The sequence below is a fragment of the Gymnogyps californianus genome, chromosome 2 (assembly GCF_018139145.2).
Source record: "Gymnogyps californianus isolate 813 chromosome 2, ASM1813914v2, whole genome shotgun sequence".
Taxonomy (NCBI): Eukaryota; Metazoa; Chordata; class Aves; order Accipitriformes; family Cathartidae; genus Gymnogyps; species Gymnogyps californianus.
Window position 1 is genome coordinate 35,723,662 of NC_059472.1, and position 14,751 is coordinate 35,738,412.

Genomic DNA, 14,751 nt, shown 5'->3' on the forward strand with positions numbered 1-14,751 from the left:
TCTATACACTCTGACATTTTACAATATTTCTGCTTGTAGTTTCTATTTTATACTTCTGCTAGCTTAAGAAACTTCTGAATATTTTTCTTTACCTCTGTAATAATCTTCTTTCCCTTTAGAATTAGTTTAAGCTCAGGAAGGAGGAAGATCTCAAAGGGAAAAGCAATTTCACTCTCCAAACTGATGGGTAAATACTATCTATCCAGTCTGTAGTTAGACCGGGTCTGGGTTTTCTTGCCATTTTTTTCACCTTTAAACAGTTTACACTGAAAAAAAGGCACACTAACATCTCTCACCTGACTGCATAAATTGTAGGCTCTTGCCTACTTCCATTTCCACAGAGATTAGTCTGACTAAAGCCTATCTTCCAGAGAGGAATTGGTCCCCATCTAACTATGGCAAAAGATGGCAAATCCACCACTACCTTCTGCAATCGTTGCAGCAGCTATTAGAAATATGTACATTATGCCAAGTCATCCAGCCCAGATATTTTGGGTTTACCTTTTTTCAATAGACCTTGGGGTTTGTGGTTTTTTTGCTCGCAAGGCTTCTCCTTCACCTACCACTATATGCTTTCCAGGAACTTTGTAGGAGAGAAAAATAGGTTGAAGGGAGGGAAACAGAGGTTGAAAGTATGTTTTTATTTTTTACTGCTCCCAGGGTGTATGGAAAAATTACGTAAGTCCTCCTTTTGTCCTTTCCCAGCTATTTTACTAATCCTCAGCCCACTTACCCTCAGGCACTGATCCCCAGAGCCCCCTGAGGTCTGCCAGGAATAACACACAAATTTGATGCTGATCCATCTGATTTGATGCAGATTCCACTTCTTCCTCCTGCTCTCCTCAGTGATATAAATCCAGTCTTTCTCATCCGATGCAGGAGAAGCTGCACCAGTGACCAGTTGCCCTCACGGTCATCAAATCTTCATTCTGATCTGGCTTTAGGGAGATAATTAATGCCTGTTTGGGCAGGGAAGAAGACATCAATAGAGGAGACCACCTCTAAGCTGCAAATGAATACAAGTGATCTGTGCTTCAGTAATTTCTTCCTAGACAGCCATCTAGCAAATGTCCTCACATACTACTCTTTGTTTCTTTTAGCAGAAAAAAAGAAGTGTTATGCCCAATTTTTGACTGCATAGACATAGGAAAATAGAGTTAGTTTTCCCTTCTAAGTAGTGAGCACACAATATGAATTTGCATCAACATGTTGTGGTGTCTGAAATCTTTTATTTTGGCAGTGTGTCAAGTAAATTTCCTTCCCTTCCTTCCTTCCTTCCTTCCTTCCTCCTTCCTTCCTTCCTTCCTTCCTTCCTTCCTTCCTTCCTCCCTGCCTGCCTCCCCCCCGCCTTTCTTTCCTTCTTTCTTTCTCTTTTTTCACTTTCTTTTTCCTTTGCCTTTTTTCCCTCTTTTTTTTGATGTTCTCTAAATGTGAATATCCTTGCCATAATGCTGAGCTATTCTGTGGAAGGAGCCGAGTGTGGTTTTGTTCTGCATGTTTATATGTTGAGGCTCTTAAATCACTTTTCATATTTTCTGTTTTTGCTAGAATTGCTCTAGAAGTCAACACTACCAACTTGAAATGGATTTCTGCCTCTGTTGGTTTCTGATCGGTGCTCTTTGAAACAGAAAAAAAAAAAAATTCTGTACTGCTTCTACAAGAGTGGCATGTATATAAGTGATACTAATTAATGAGGGGACTGCATACCCCTTAGTGCTCTACTAAGTCTGTGCCTTTCATTCCCTTTGTGCTGTTACAAACAAAACCTCTCAATATCTATGGCCACACTGAAAAACACTTAACATGAGTATTGTTGAAGCTTGGGGGGAAATAAAACTGTCCCTGGATTTTTACATATGAAGAATGATAGACTTTAAAATAATAAAAATAGACTGACTCCAAATATCCAGATGTAAGGTAAAGAGAAACAAAAAAAAAAGACTACAGCAAATCCTTTTTCCATGTAGGCTTTATCTGTACCATGTAGATAGATCTCTTGATGGAGGGCTGAGTTTTACACAATGAAGTTGGAGATAGACTATCTATCTCTTCAGGAAAGTTTCCTTTCAGTTTCTGCCATTCTTTTCTAAGGGACATTGTGCTATGTAGTAAATTGCCCTGAGCCTTGTGCATGGAGCTCAGTTAACTCGCCTCATTCCTAGTCTGTTGAGCAGAGCTGTAAACAAACTCAAAATACAGACTTGAAACTATGCAAGAACAAAGAGCATGATGATATACGAAATTGTTAGCACAGTGTTAATGCCTGTCTTCATAAGGTGTCTGTGGTCCTGTGAGTAGAGCACAGGGGTAAACAGGATAGTGATGGAGTTATTTTGTTCCTGGTGAATTAGAATCAACTCATTCTCATCGTGAATGAAACCCAACACTTTAAAATTATCATAAATGCAGAGAATAAGAAGGTATGGAAGCCATTTTTTAAAGATACAACAGAAAGAAGGGGAAGAGACAAAGCTCCTCTGTTTTAATGATTTGTGTTGCAAAATGAAATTATCAGTACAAAAATCCATACTGGTAATCAAAATTAAATATATACGTGACAGGCAAAATTCATCTTAAGAGTAGCATTTGAGTTGCCATAAAAATTGATGACGGTAGGATCTGCAGGATTTGTTCCCATCTATCACTAATCCAAAACATTGCAAAGAATTGAAAAGCCTACTTTAAGATGGTAGACATAGAGTGACTTTCTTAAACTTCTTGTTTTCACTTAAATTGCATACCAACATGTAAGCAATGAGACTTTTCTCTGTTTTCCCCTCTAACCACAGCCTATGTGTAAAACCAGGTAGCAGAAATTTTAGCCCACATCTCTATTAAATTGGGTAATGACTATTCACCATGCAGTTTTTGGCAAGTAGAGACAGGGCAACTGTTCAAGAAAAACAAGAAATTTCCTGCTGTATATGAACTGCTCATAAACACTTGAGCCCTGGCACTTTTTACTCAAACCCTGCAGGTCTCAGATGCCTAGTATTAATAGACACTGCTAATTACAAGCAGTGTGGTTAAAGCAAATGCTTAGCCATACAGAACATTAATTGACACTCTTGTTGGGGAAAATGAAGGACTGTGTGTGTGGGGAACTGTTTTCCCAGTGAGAAGGCTCAAGTCACTGCAGTTTTTGCCGTTTTATTCATATTTTCCCAAAGTAGGTCTAGATTTAGACTGCATTCTCTGCCTTAGAAGACCAAGGAGGGAACTGTGATTCAACAGTTCCTTTATGGCTCCCCTGGTTCAAGGTGGGAGGTAGTCCGCTAATGACCTATTACCACCAAGTTTCCACAGCCATGCTGGCCAGGCCTTTAGGGGTGTGAAGTCAAGGTTCGGTTCACTGCTGATGTGGTAGCTTTGCTACTCTACCTACCTGTGTCTCATGTATGAAGACCTTCTGCCCCTGTGCCTCACTCAGCTGTGCTGAGCATCACAGCAAAAAAACCCCAACCAAACAGGACCTCACATTCTTGTCTGAGGTATTCAGAGGATTTGTGCTAGTTGATTCTTTTGTACATCTCATATTTCTGGTCTTCGTTCAGTAGCACAAATCCTATCTTTGGAATAGGAGATTTATTAGCTTGTTTTGGCTGCTTCTTACCTAAGGAGGTGCCATTTTAACTTTTGACAATACTTGAAATCCCATTCAGTAAATGTACCAGCTTTTAGGATGAAATTAAGGATGATGATAGGATCACCTTGGGTCAATAACCAGGAGACTAATGAAAATGAGTTAACCAAGGAGGAGGTATAAGACATAGTGGCCATAATACATCATATACTTACACAGAGGAAAGGCTGTTAGATGTGATCCCTGAGAATTCACCTTTTCCAATATAAAGCTAGTCAAGAGCTAGAGAAACTGTCACTAGTAACAGAAAACTCTTAGTATACCCTGTTCGTTCAGTATCTCCAACTGGGTGGGAAGAATTTTACCTTTATGACAAAATTTAAAGGATAGAGAGACTAAGTCTAGGAAATTACCATAGAAATGAACATCTCACCTGACCTAAGAAAGAAAAAAGTTAGATTTGCTTCATTTCTCAGGAAGAATTAAAAAGGTTAATGACCCAAACAGACAGCTTTACTGTTTTTTTCCCTGATTTGCTATTGTGCAGCAAGTAAAAACAAAGTGTTGCAGAAGAAAGGGGCAAATCCCTCAATTTATGGAGTGTCCTGTTACTTTGCACAGCACAGAACAGGTTAGGATTCAGCAGGTTTCTAACAGGAGTCATGGCTGGCTATGGGATTGTATGGAGGGAGTGGAGCAAGGCTGAAGGAAGGACAGCTGAGGCAGTTAAAGTTTAGATCTTCCAGTCTCCCTCTAAAGTGGAAACACAAAGGACTCTGTGGGGTATATTTTAGCCTCTGTATTTAAGGTAGGTAGACTTTGCAGATAAACTGTGCAGTCTACAAGGAGGGAACTGTGTTTTGCCTGGTGAACCTGCAGAGATGAAATGCCTGAAATGAAATATTTTCTAAAAACGTCACGAATATATTAATTACTTCACTACGTCACGAATATAATTAACAGGATCAGCTTTACATAATAACACTATAGCCTCACTTCATTAGTTCTGGTGTGAGAATGGACATTTTATACCTCCCCTCCTCCTGTACAGAGCACGGCAGCCTCTCATGTATTTTTAACTCTGAAACACTACATCCAGGTGTAGATCTCCCTCTGTACAAGAGAGGGCAGCCTAGTCCTGGTAATAGTGCCTCCGGAGCTCTGGACATATGGAAAATCTGTTACCTTATTTGTTACGCTTGACTGTAAAAATTACTGCGTAAATTGAAAATTAATCTTTGTTCTTCATTTTATGGGGGACGGGAGACTACTCTGAGACTTCTTATGTTTGCAGGAAAGTTGCAAAATAAAATCCTTTGTTTTATTCATGGGAAATTTCTGCTGATGTGATACAAATATGTGGGTTTCTTCAGTGATAAATTACTTTACAACTTGTAGTGTGAAAGCTGAGCTGAATCAGAGCCCCATGTCTGGACTGATCTCATCAATTTTGGTTCCTCAGCAGGGATTTGGCTTTTGATCACACACTTCTTAATAGATCCAAATATCTAGACACTATGGCCACTTGTGTTTAAATCCTTGCTTCTTGGGTTTGTTTCATGCATCACTTTTTGGTCTTAAAAGCTAAGAGGTGCAGCGCAGGGTCAGACTGAAGGTCTGCGTTGTCTGGTAATCTGTCTCTGAGAGTGGTTAATAGCAAATGCTTAGGGAAGGAATATAATGAACAGGGTGAACACAGAGGGATCGTTGTCTGACATACCTTCCCACCTTCCAGCAGTCACTGGTCTAAACCAACAACTTCTTGAGGCAGAGTTCATATCTTAACAGACACTCTTTCTTTCCTCTGAGGACATTCCACATGCTCAGTATACCTGAGACTGGGAAGACAATTTAAATATTTTCCTTGTTTGATTTTAAGGACTGTTTTGCTGAGACAGACTTTCTCCATTCCTGAAGCTTTCTTTCTTTTGTCATTCTTCTTCTTTTCTCCCTTTTTCCTTTCTCTTTGGTTTTCTTTATTTAGTCTTTTTTGTCACATTCTTCAGAAGTTAAGCCAGCTCAGTCTCAGAATCATGCCCTACTTTCTGTCATAAGCCCAGGTGCCTACTGAGACTGAGATCTTGTCCAAGTTTCATTTCCATCAAGTATCCTTCCTAGACTTGTGTATAAAAGAAATATCTATCTTTTGGTCTGTTGGTTCCTTTTACAATGCACTGCTATGCCCCCTCAACTCTATCCATTTCATTTTTATTTCAATATATTTTATAATATTTATTTCTCTATTTCAAGGTATCTGTTTCAGGAGTGTCCCTTCTGTGTTGATGTCCTCTCCAAAAAATCTCCTAAAATGAAATGTCCAATGAAAACCAGACTTGGGTGATCTGATTTGCTGAGATGGGGGGGGCTGAGTTCTCAGAGACAGCACTAATCCTCAAAAAAAATGCCACATCTCATTATTATCTTTAAAGAGCAAGGGGAAAGGACTGTTTCATTGCAGAGGCTAAGTTAACAGCAATTAGATATGAAAAAAAGGAATAAAAAATGTTTGGAGAAAATCTTCCTCATCTAACTTTCATCAATCAAGATGTCCCCACAACTTTCCTTGCTCGTGATTCATGTTATTACTGCATGTCTGACCTGCCCACACTCTTGCTACTTGGGCCTTGCAGTTTTCATGGATTAAGGCCACTCTTACATTTAACATTCCCCTTACATGAGACTTGTCTTCCTTGTTTAGAATATTGTGGGACATAAAAATGAAAGGGAAACTCATGAGTGTGGACAAGTTGTACACTGGTTGGCCTATGGCTGATTTCTGTTCAGCTTCTGCCCCTAAGCTTAAAGCTCCTGCTGTCCAAACACTGCATAAGTGCCTATATTCTTCACTGCAGAGCTGCCTTGCTAAAGAGACAGGGTTCTGGCATCCCTTGCTAGCACATCAGTGACATTATTTTCTTTGCCAATTAGTATAATAAGGAAGCATGTGCCTTCTGGATTTTCCTATCTTAAAGCAACTCTCCTATGTGATAAGGTGTTGGCAATGTGGGTATTTCTCAGTACACTCATTACAGCATTATGGTGATTTATAGATGATTTATGGATCAGCTAAACCACAGTCCTGGTGTGAATGCCCTGGTTAGCTGTGGAGGTGATGTGTTCATGGAAAGCAATGATTTGACTCTAGGACTAAGTTTCAAACCCACAAAGTTCAAATGGGTTCAGAATTTACTGAAACACATTCTCACATTCCTCTATTTTACAGACAAGGGTAATGATCCTAAAAGCAACTGCCCTGCAGCGTCACTGGAGTGAAAAATTGAAGGGTTGTTTTCCAAGTAATCTGACTCTGTACAGCTGGATCAATAGTCAATATTGCCAGGGCTTGGCTGCCTTGCTTCTACCTAATTTTTACCATTGCATGTCACAATAAAGCCCAATGTGGAAGACCCTCCGGGATCTGGAGGGGAAAAGAGGACAAGAAACCATACCTGCTCTCAGTGCTCTCTGCTTTTTAATATACAATATGTATTGAAAATTCAAGCACTCAGGTTGGTTTATAAATTGGATGGAGATGTGTAAGTCGCTGTAAAATTGAGAGTTGATCCCTGTTATCTGCAGAAATACTGGTACAGCATAGGTATTTTGTTCAGCAGAATTATCCCAGAACTGTCCAGGCTCATGTAGTTGCCTGCTTGTAAAATGGCATATGAGTGAGTACTGCCCAGTCTTTAAATTTCAGCCTCGTGCTAATCTAACTTTTCTAGTTGCACTTTGTACCCTCCCCCCAAAATTGTTTGGGTTGATTTTTAATGTGCTTGTACCAGTCCCACAAAAAAAAATCTAGTAAGCTTGAATCAAACTAATGGAGACCTTGGGGCACTGGGAAAAAAAGTTTCGAAAGTTTGTGCCAACAATTTTTTAAAATTATGAAATGGGTCCCCTCGCCATCCAGTCCCATGCCTTGAAAGCTTCTTCGATACAAGAGTGTTTTTTTCCCTCCTCCTCTTACCCCTCTGGAAATTCTGCTTCTGGGTAAGACTGATGTGAGCAGGAGTTATCCTTTACAGCTGCCTCTGACAGAGAAATGATGAAGGCACAGTGGGTGATGGTGTCTTCTGCATCAAGCAGTGCTCTGCTTTACAGTTGCCAGAGTGAGGGGAGGAGATCAGACAGCCAGGGTTTTATGAAGGTCAGTCCCAGACCTAAGACTAGTCAATGTTACAAACAACTACTTGTGACTGAGCAAAATGGCTCTATGGCAGCACTGCCCCAGTCGGGCTGCATGTTGGAAGGGGATCATTTACCTTGCAGGGACATGGATATGCCAGGAAAGTGGTTTTTTTTAGTGGCAGAGGGCTCCTGACCAGCAATATGTGGCTGATTTGTGACCACAGATGCCACTTGGGTGGTGCAGACAAGCTCTGACTGCTCTCAAGAATTTGTCCAAGTAGCTCTTTAGAAATTCCACCTGGCGAGACTTAAAATGTACCTTTTCAGGACATTGTCACTGACTTCCTTGAACATCTGTAAATAGCTGGTTTGTATATGTTCATGCACCGTGGAGGATAGAGTTTAGATTTTTTTACTAAGGTTATCCTTTTGACGCAAGGCCAGATTGTCAGGGAGTCAGATCTATGCTGGGGAGAGCTGTTTGGTTGACTTAGTGGGTGGCATTCTCATAGGTGAATAACAATTTCTTTGTTTTGTTTGTTTTATTGTACCTTTATTCTTAAGGAAAGGACCCACTGTGTTTATATATGAGCAGATTGTTCTCCTGTTTTTGAAAGCTATGTGTTTTCATCCTGAACGCTGCTTCTCTCCCCAACCTTTACTAACATCCCCTCAAAAATCAAATAAAAAAAAAACAACCCAGAAATATACGGGCAGGTCGACAATGGCTTCATTCATTTTGGAAAATCCTTACCTAAAAGCTAAAATGAAAAGGATCAGTAAAAAAATCATTCCTATCATCTATTTTCTGTCATGGATTCTTTTGGCTGCTGCTGCAGGAGAAACAGTGAGAACCTGTAATAAGTCATCTCCTTTGCAAGAAGCAGCTATTATTTTGACATTTCACGTGTCTGAATGACTTTTTTCTTGCTGTTGCAACTTTACTTTCAAATTTAAACTCCACTGCACTGAAACTACGAATTTAGGACAAAAGTAAAAACCTATTTAATAATGGCGATAAGAAAATTTACTGTGTATAGATCAGGGAAAAGATACCAAGTCATTGGCTGATATTCAGGGGAAAAAAAGTGTATTTATCATGAAATATGATTGTTGAAGGCTAGCAATGAGTAATGGAAGTTGTGTTTTCGCAGAATCAAATAATTAACTGGATGTTAATTGATCTGTTTCTACAAAAAATACAAAAAATAGCAGAAAACCAAAAATAAATGCAAAATTTAACAATTATGTCTTGCAAATTTTTTGTCAGACAAAATGGCTGATATGGTAAAGTTTAGTGCAACTGGTAAGAAAATGTGGGGATATACTGAATGTGGACAAAATGAGAAAAGAGTGGATTGCTTTATTTTCTGATAATTTAATGAACAGTTTTCAGTCAGGAACATTTGTCATGAGGTTTTTGAGTAACCCTACTTGGATTCTCAAGCTATTTACAAGCTCCACAAACCTAATTGGTCTTTTTTTTTTTTTTTCCTTTTTCATTTCTGAAAGAAAGGGAAAACAATATGAAGTAGTAATTACACTTGGATTGAGAAATCAAATGTATTAAAGGTAGGAAATTCTAAAATATTGAACGCTCATCGGTAACTTTTCCCCTGGTGGCATATTACTTAGATAAAATTTGTCGTCTTTCTGTTAGCTTTCTATATTCTCTCCAAACATTCTGTTTTTCCTTCTCTCTTTCTTCTCACTATTACTAATTAGTATTCTGATAAACCCTTATATATTAATTAGCATTCAGCATTAGAAGAGGTACATATGAGGTATAAAAATACATTTTACTTAAATTCCTTATTTAAGTCTATATATAACACTCATTTTTTTGAATGTGAGCTTATTTTCTATATGCACAACAGTTTTATTAAGATAGTTACTTTTGTTTTCTTTCTGTAAAATAAAATGCTTTTGTAAGGACATGGGGTATTAAAATTTGGATAAGTAATTCACCCATTCAGTCACTTATGAAACTGTTTAGCACAAGTCTGCATGCTCTTTCTGGTTAGTGTTGGTTCCTTCAGTTTGTCAGTACCTCACCAGTGAATTTGGGCGCTGTGGGATGGAACACATTTCTTGTTGCTCAGAAGAAATAGGCCAGTGTATTTCTTCTTTCTTTTTTTTTTTTTTTTCTGCCAACATAGTAATGGAAAATAAAAGGGTCAGCTACTAGGAACTTGATATTTTACAGCTCTCTCTTGACTTTACTGTGCCTAACTTTTAAGAAATGACTTCACTTTTTTCTTTTTAATCAATATCTATAAAATCTCAGTTGCAAGTTGACGCTTATCCTGTGCACTCATTGCAGTTTTCTTTGATATATCTATACTATTTGCATATCAGACAGATTTTAAACTTTGTACTATGCTTAAGTTATAAGGCTTCAGTTCCACAAATGCACTGAAGCCTATGCTTAACATGAAGCTATTGAACTCCAAATATGTGCTTAAGCACTTTGATGAGTGGGGGAAGGATAAAGCAACCGCTTCAAATGAGCACATACCTCAAATTTTTTCAAAATTAGACACTATAAAGTACCTTTTAATGTCTGTTGAAAACTGCAGCTGAAGAAGATCTCAAAATGTTGATAGGAATGATGAGAGCAGAATGAACAATCTTGTGATCCTACATATACTGCACCTAAGGCAAAAGATTGTCCTTACTGTGTCTTTACTGTGGGTTCCCAATATGACACTCTGTGTGTCTGACTTAATATGGTTAGGGAAAACCAACGTTTTTAAAGTTGCAGTGACTTTCCCACCACTCTCCTATATCCAGGAAAATGCCAGTTCATCATTTGAATGTCCTGAGTATTTGGTACCTAGCTTGGAGCAGAAGCAGCAGAGGTTGGCTGTGTTGGTAGTCATGTCTGCGTAGACTCTGGGTAGACTAAGCAGGTGCTAAACCTTGCGATCCCCTTTGAGAGAACAGTGATTGTATGCAATGTCTCAAAAGACAGTGTACTGGAGGGGGATGTTAGGCTAAAAAGCCAACCACTCGGTGTCTTCTCCTCCAGGGATAAGCTGCCTTTCAGATGATGGGGTCCTGATCTGCACAAGCCCTGCAAAGCAAATACTTTGGTCTTTTCCCTATAATGCTGATGTTGAATTTTTAGAAAGGTTGTAGTTCTGTTTTCAAAGACTTGGCTGGGGGTCCAGCTGCACAACACAAAGCAGTTCAGAGTAAGTGGTGCCTCTGCACCACAATCGGGTTTCCTTTTTAAGGCATTGGCAAAGGCTTCCCAGAAGCTGTTGATCCCAGCAGCTCATGTGAACCCCGCATGTACCCTGTTCTCCTCAGTCATTTGCAGTACAGAGACTGTATTACAGCCATGTTCTCTAAAGTTTTCCTCTTCTTTAAGCAGCAGAATGCATCCACCTTTTCCCAGTCTGCTTACATCCATGTGGGGTTTGGCAGATGATCCACCTAAGGAAGAGGCTGAGGGTCTTCTCTCCCATATTGGTTGTCTTTGGAATGACCTACAAAGAGTTTTCATTCCTTACACACATCTCTGGCTCTTGAGCTCACTAGAGAAAAACTAACACACAGAGATGTCTCTGTCCCCTTATGCCTAGCTCACCATTCAGTTGTGAGCCAGTTAGCTGATCTTTTTCTCCTCTTTTTCCCTCTCTGATTCTTCTCCCTGAGAATGCCAGCTTCAAACCAGCAATCAGTACAAAAAAATCTGTAATTACATGAACTCAGGTAAAAGAGGCTCATCAGCACACTACAGCATGTGATTTACTTATGTCAATGGATGTTGAAGCAATGCCTCCAAACAGCTCCTTAAAACACTGGTCCAGGTCATGTGACTACAACCAGTCCCTGAAACCCATTTTATTTCTGGCTTTGTACAAGACCAGAACACTGTCACACATTTGCAGGTCCTACCTGTCTTGTCTAACAGGTATTAATTAAATAGCAAAACACACTGCAGAGACAAAATTTTACCTTTGACCTCTTACATCTAATGCCATTTGACATAAATTACTGCCTGTCTTGTTGTGCCATGATACATCAAAGTAATCTCACACTTTTACTACAGAACTACCATTACAGCAGAGCTATGATGTGCACAATAAATCCACATTTTTCCTGTCTTATAAATCACTAGATTTACATTTTTCAGGTGAATGGTAGTGTGGTGACAGCAGTGGCAACCAAGAAGTAAGACCTCCTATTGCCTTTGCATGGATCTTCAAAGAAGTCCAGGAATATTATCCCTGTAAGAAAGGAATAGAGATCATGTTTTTCTGCCTTATAGGCTATTTAGAAAGAGAACTTTATGATCTTAGAGAGGTTCTTTACGATCTACAGCAAGAAGATGCCACAGAAGTAAAACCTTTCTCACACACTGTGCAAGACAGTATTTCAATGGTGTCACTCATCTTTTTTCGAAATAAAACTGGAGAACAATTTCATAGTCATTCATTTTAAAACTGGCAGGAAACCCTGAGAAATGTCTAATTTGGTACCAGTATAGTAAATCACAGAACCTAATCCAGACAGGTCTGATCCACACCTAATAAATTGTGGCTGAATTTAAGCACTTTTGTGTACTGAAAAACTCAGAATTTCATTGATGCTTCGATAAAAGAAGAATATCACAAGTCAGACAAACACAAATCATTTAGGAAAGAGCAAAACATTCAATCAAGATCGACCTTCAAACGAAGAAAGATTTTTTTCTTCAACACTGCCATGAAAACAACAGCTTCTGGTGAATGACTTAAAATGTCTCCTTCAGAGTGCAGTACAATTAATCTGAACTACTTCTGTTTCAAAGACGTTGGCTAAAGGCTCTTTCAACTTCTAGATCACCAAATATCCTTACAGAGCTATGTCCAAGTCACTTCCACACTCACCCACAGTACAGGGTGTGGAGAGACGATGTGAAAGATAGGTACATATGGCTGCATGAAAGTACTCTTGAATTCCTCTGTTCAGGCTTCAAGTTGGCCACATACAAGCAACCTCTGACCTGGGAACCATATAGCTGCTTTAACAGTAGCAACTTTCTGGGCCCATGCCAATATGACCTACAGAGATGCTGGGTTTAGTAGCTTGGGCACAGAACTGTGCTAATCCACCCCTGTTCCTTAGTGCTGATATCTAGTTGGCTAATACAATGTATAAGTAAGGTGCCTGGCTTCATCTGCATATGTCTGTGTAGTCTGTCCCTAATAGAGACCTGCTGACAGTGGACCTGATTCAAATGCTTGTGAAGCTGCCCCGTATGTTTTTTCATTTGAGAGCAGTGAGGTCAGTGCAGACCTCTTAGTGGGACAGAAACTTAGTGGCTGCCTACCTTGAGACTGACTGTAAAATGTTTGAGCTTTGAGCTCTAAGCCCTGAATTAACCAGAGCTCTAGTTATAGATGAAACTGCCTCCCCATGCAGTTTGCCGCAGCTGTGCTGGAGGAGGGGATGAGGGTGGGATTGTGCTCTGTGAAAATAAGATCTCGCAGGAGTTCAGCTACTAGTCTTGAGCAAGCACCTAAAGATCACAAACCAAACTGAAATTTTTAAGAAGTTTGTGTCCTGGCAAAATGTATCTGGATTTTTACAGGACCAGCAAAAGGCATGTTCTGGATGCTGAGGCTGTTCTGAAGTCCCCTTTCCAAAGCACAAGTGTCTTAGAACTTCCCAGCAAAGCTATTGTACGGTTTATTTATGTTTTAGCAGGAACGTAACATTGCACTTTTCTCTAAGTGATTTGGAAATGATTGAACCATTTTAATGAAACTTTCCAAAATAAGTCAGCCTGAGACAGATACCTTGCCTGGGAAAATTCAGCCCAAACAGTTAAAGCTTGGCAAAGTTTTATAAACAACTTAAAACATCATCTTATAATGGTAGGCATTGGGCAGCTCAGCTGTAGTTGTCACTACCAGCTCTGCCCAGACTCCCTAAACTGTCAGAAGGTGTTTGTGTTTCAGAACATTATTTCTACAGTCTATTTGAATTGGCAGATGTTTGTTTTTTAGCTGCCAGTATTACATTTTGCTTGAGATAAGTGAGGTGCTGAAATTCCAGCTCAGAATGTGCTTGGCTTGTAGCAATTTCAATTTATATCACAACTGTGACAAAGCAAGCGGGTTCACATTTTTTGAAGATATTTTCTCCCTAAGGATAGGGACTTCTGCGCAGGCCAAACTGAGGTCTGCAGAGCCCACTGATCACGTGAAGATTGGTCTGGGGTGCATTTGAAGAGCACTGGCTCTGATGCACACTGAGTGAGGCCTCAGGCGGGTGCACAGAATTTGAGCACTCACCTGTCGGAAATGTTTGGCCCAAGTATTCAGATTCTGTGTGGGTGGACTGACTGGGGAGTGTGAAAGCCACATCAGATTGTGAGGCATAGGGTTGTTATTCTGTGCTAGTGGCTGAAGTATTGCTCACATCCTCTCTGTGCCTGTCACACAAACCCTGTTGATCATACAGCTGCTCTTGCTTTTTCTATTCCCTCCTTGCAGCCTCCTCATCTCTGCAGGGGTGGCAAGGGGAGCTTTCCCGCTCAATGAGTTATGTGCAGTTCCAGGAGACACTTTGAGTGGGTACTGTGTAGGTCTGAATGGGCACGGGGGACCTTTTGTTCCTCCCCAAGGAACCAAGGGTGAACCGATTCGCAGTTGAATAGCTAACACACAGGCTTAAAGGTAAACCTGTCAGTTCCTGGCTAGGAGATAGAAAGAAAGCACCTTTCTTCTCATAATCCTCAAAAATGGAGAACCTAAATTTCAATTTGTTAAATCAAAATATATATATTTTAGATGCATATATACAATATAGACACATAATTTGAATGCATGTGTACAAAAATATTTCATTTTTTTGAAGGATTTCAAGACTTCAGAATTCTGTTTTATTCTGACCTAAAGCAGTACGTTGTCAAGAAAGAAGATTCAGATAGTTGGTTCAGGTTATGAGAAACACAGAATTATGGAAAATAGAAACATTCCATTTCCATGTTGATTTTTCGTTTTGTTTTATAAAACGGAACTGAACAGAAAATTTAAAAA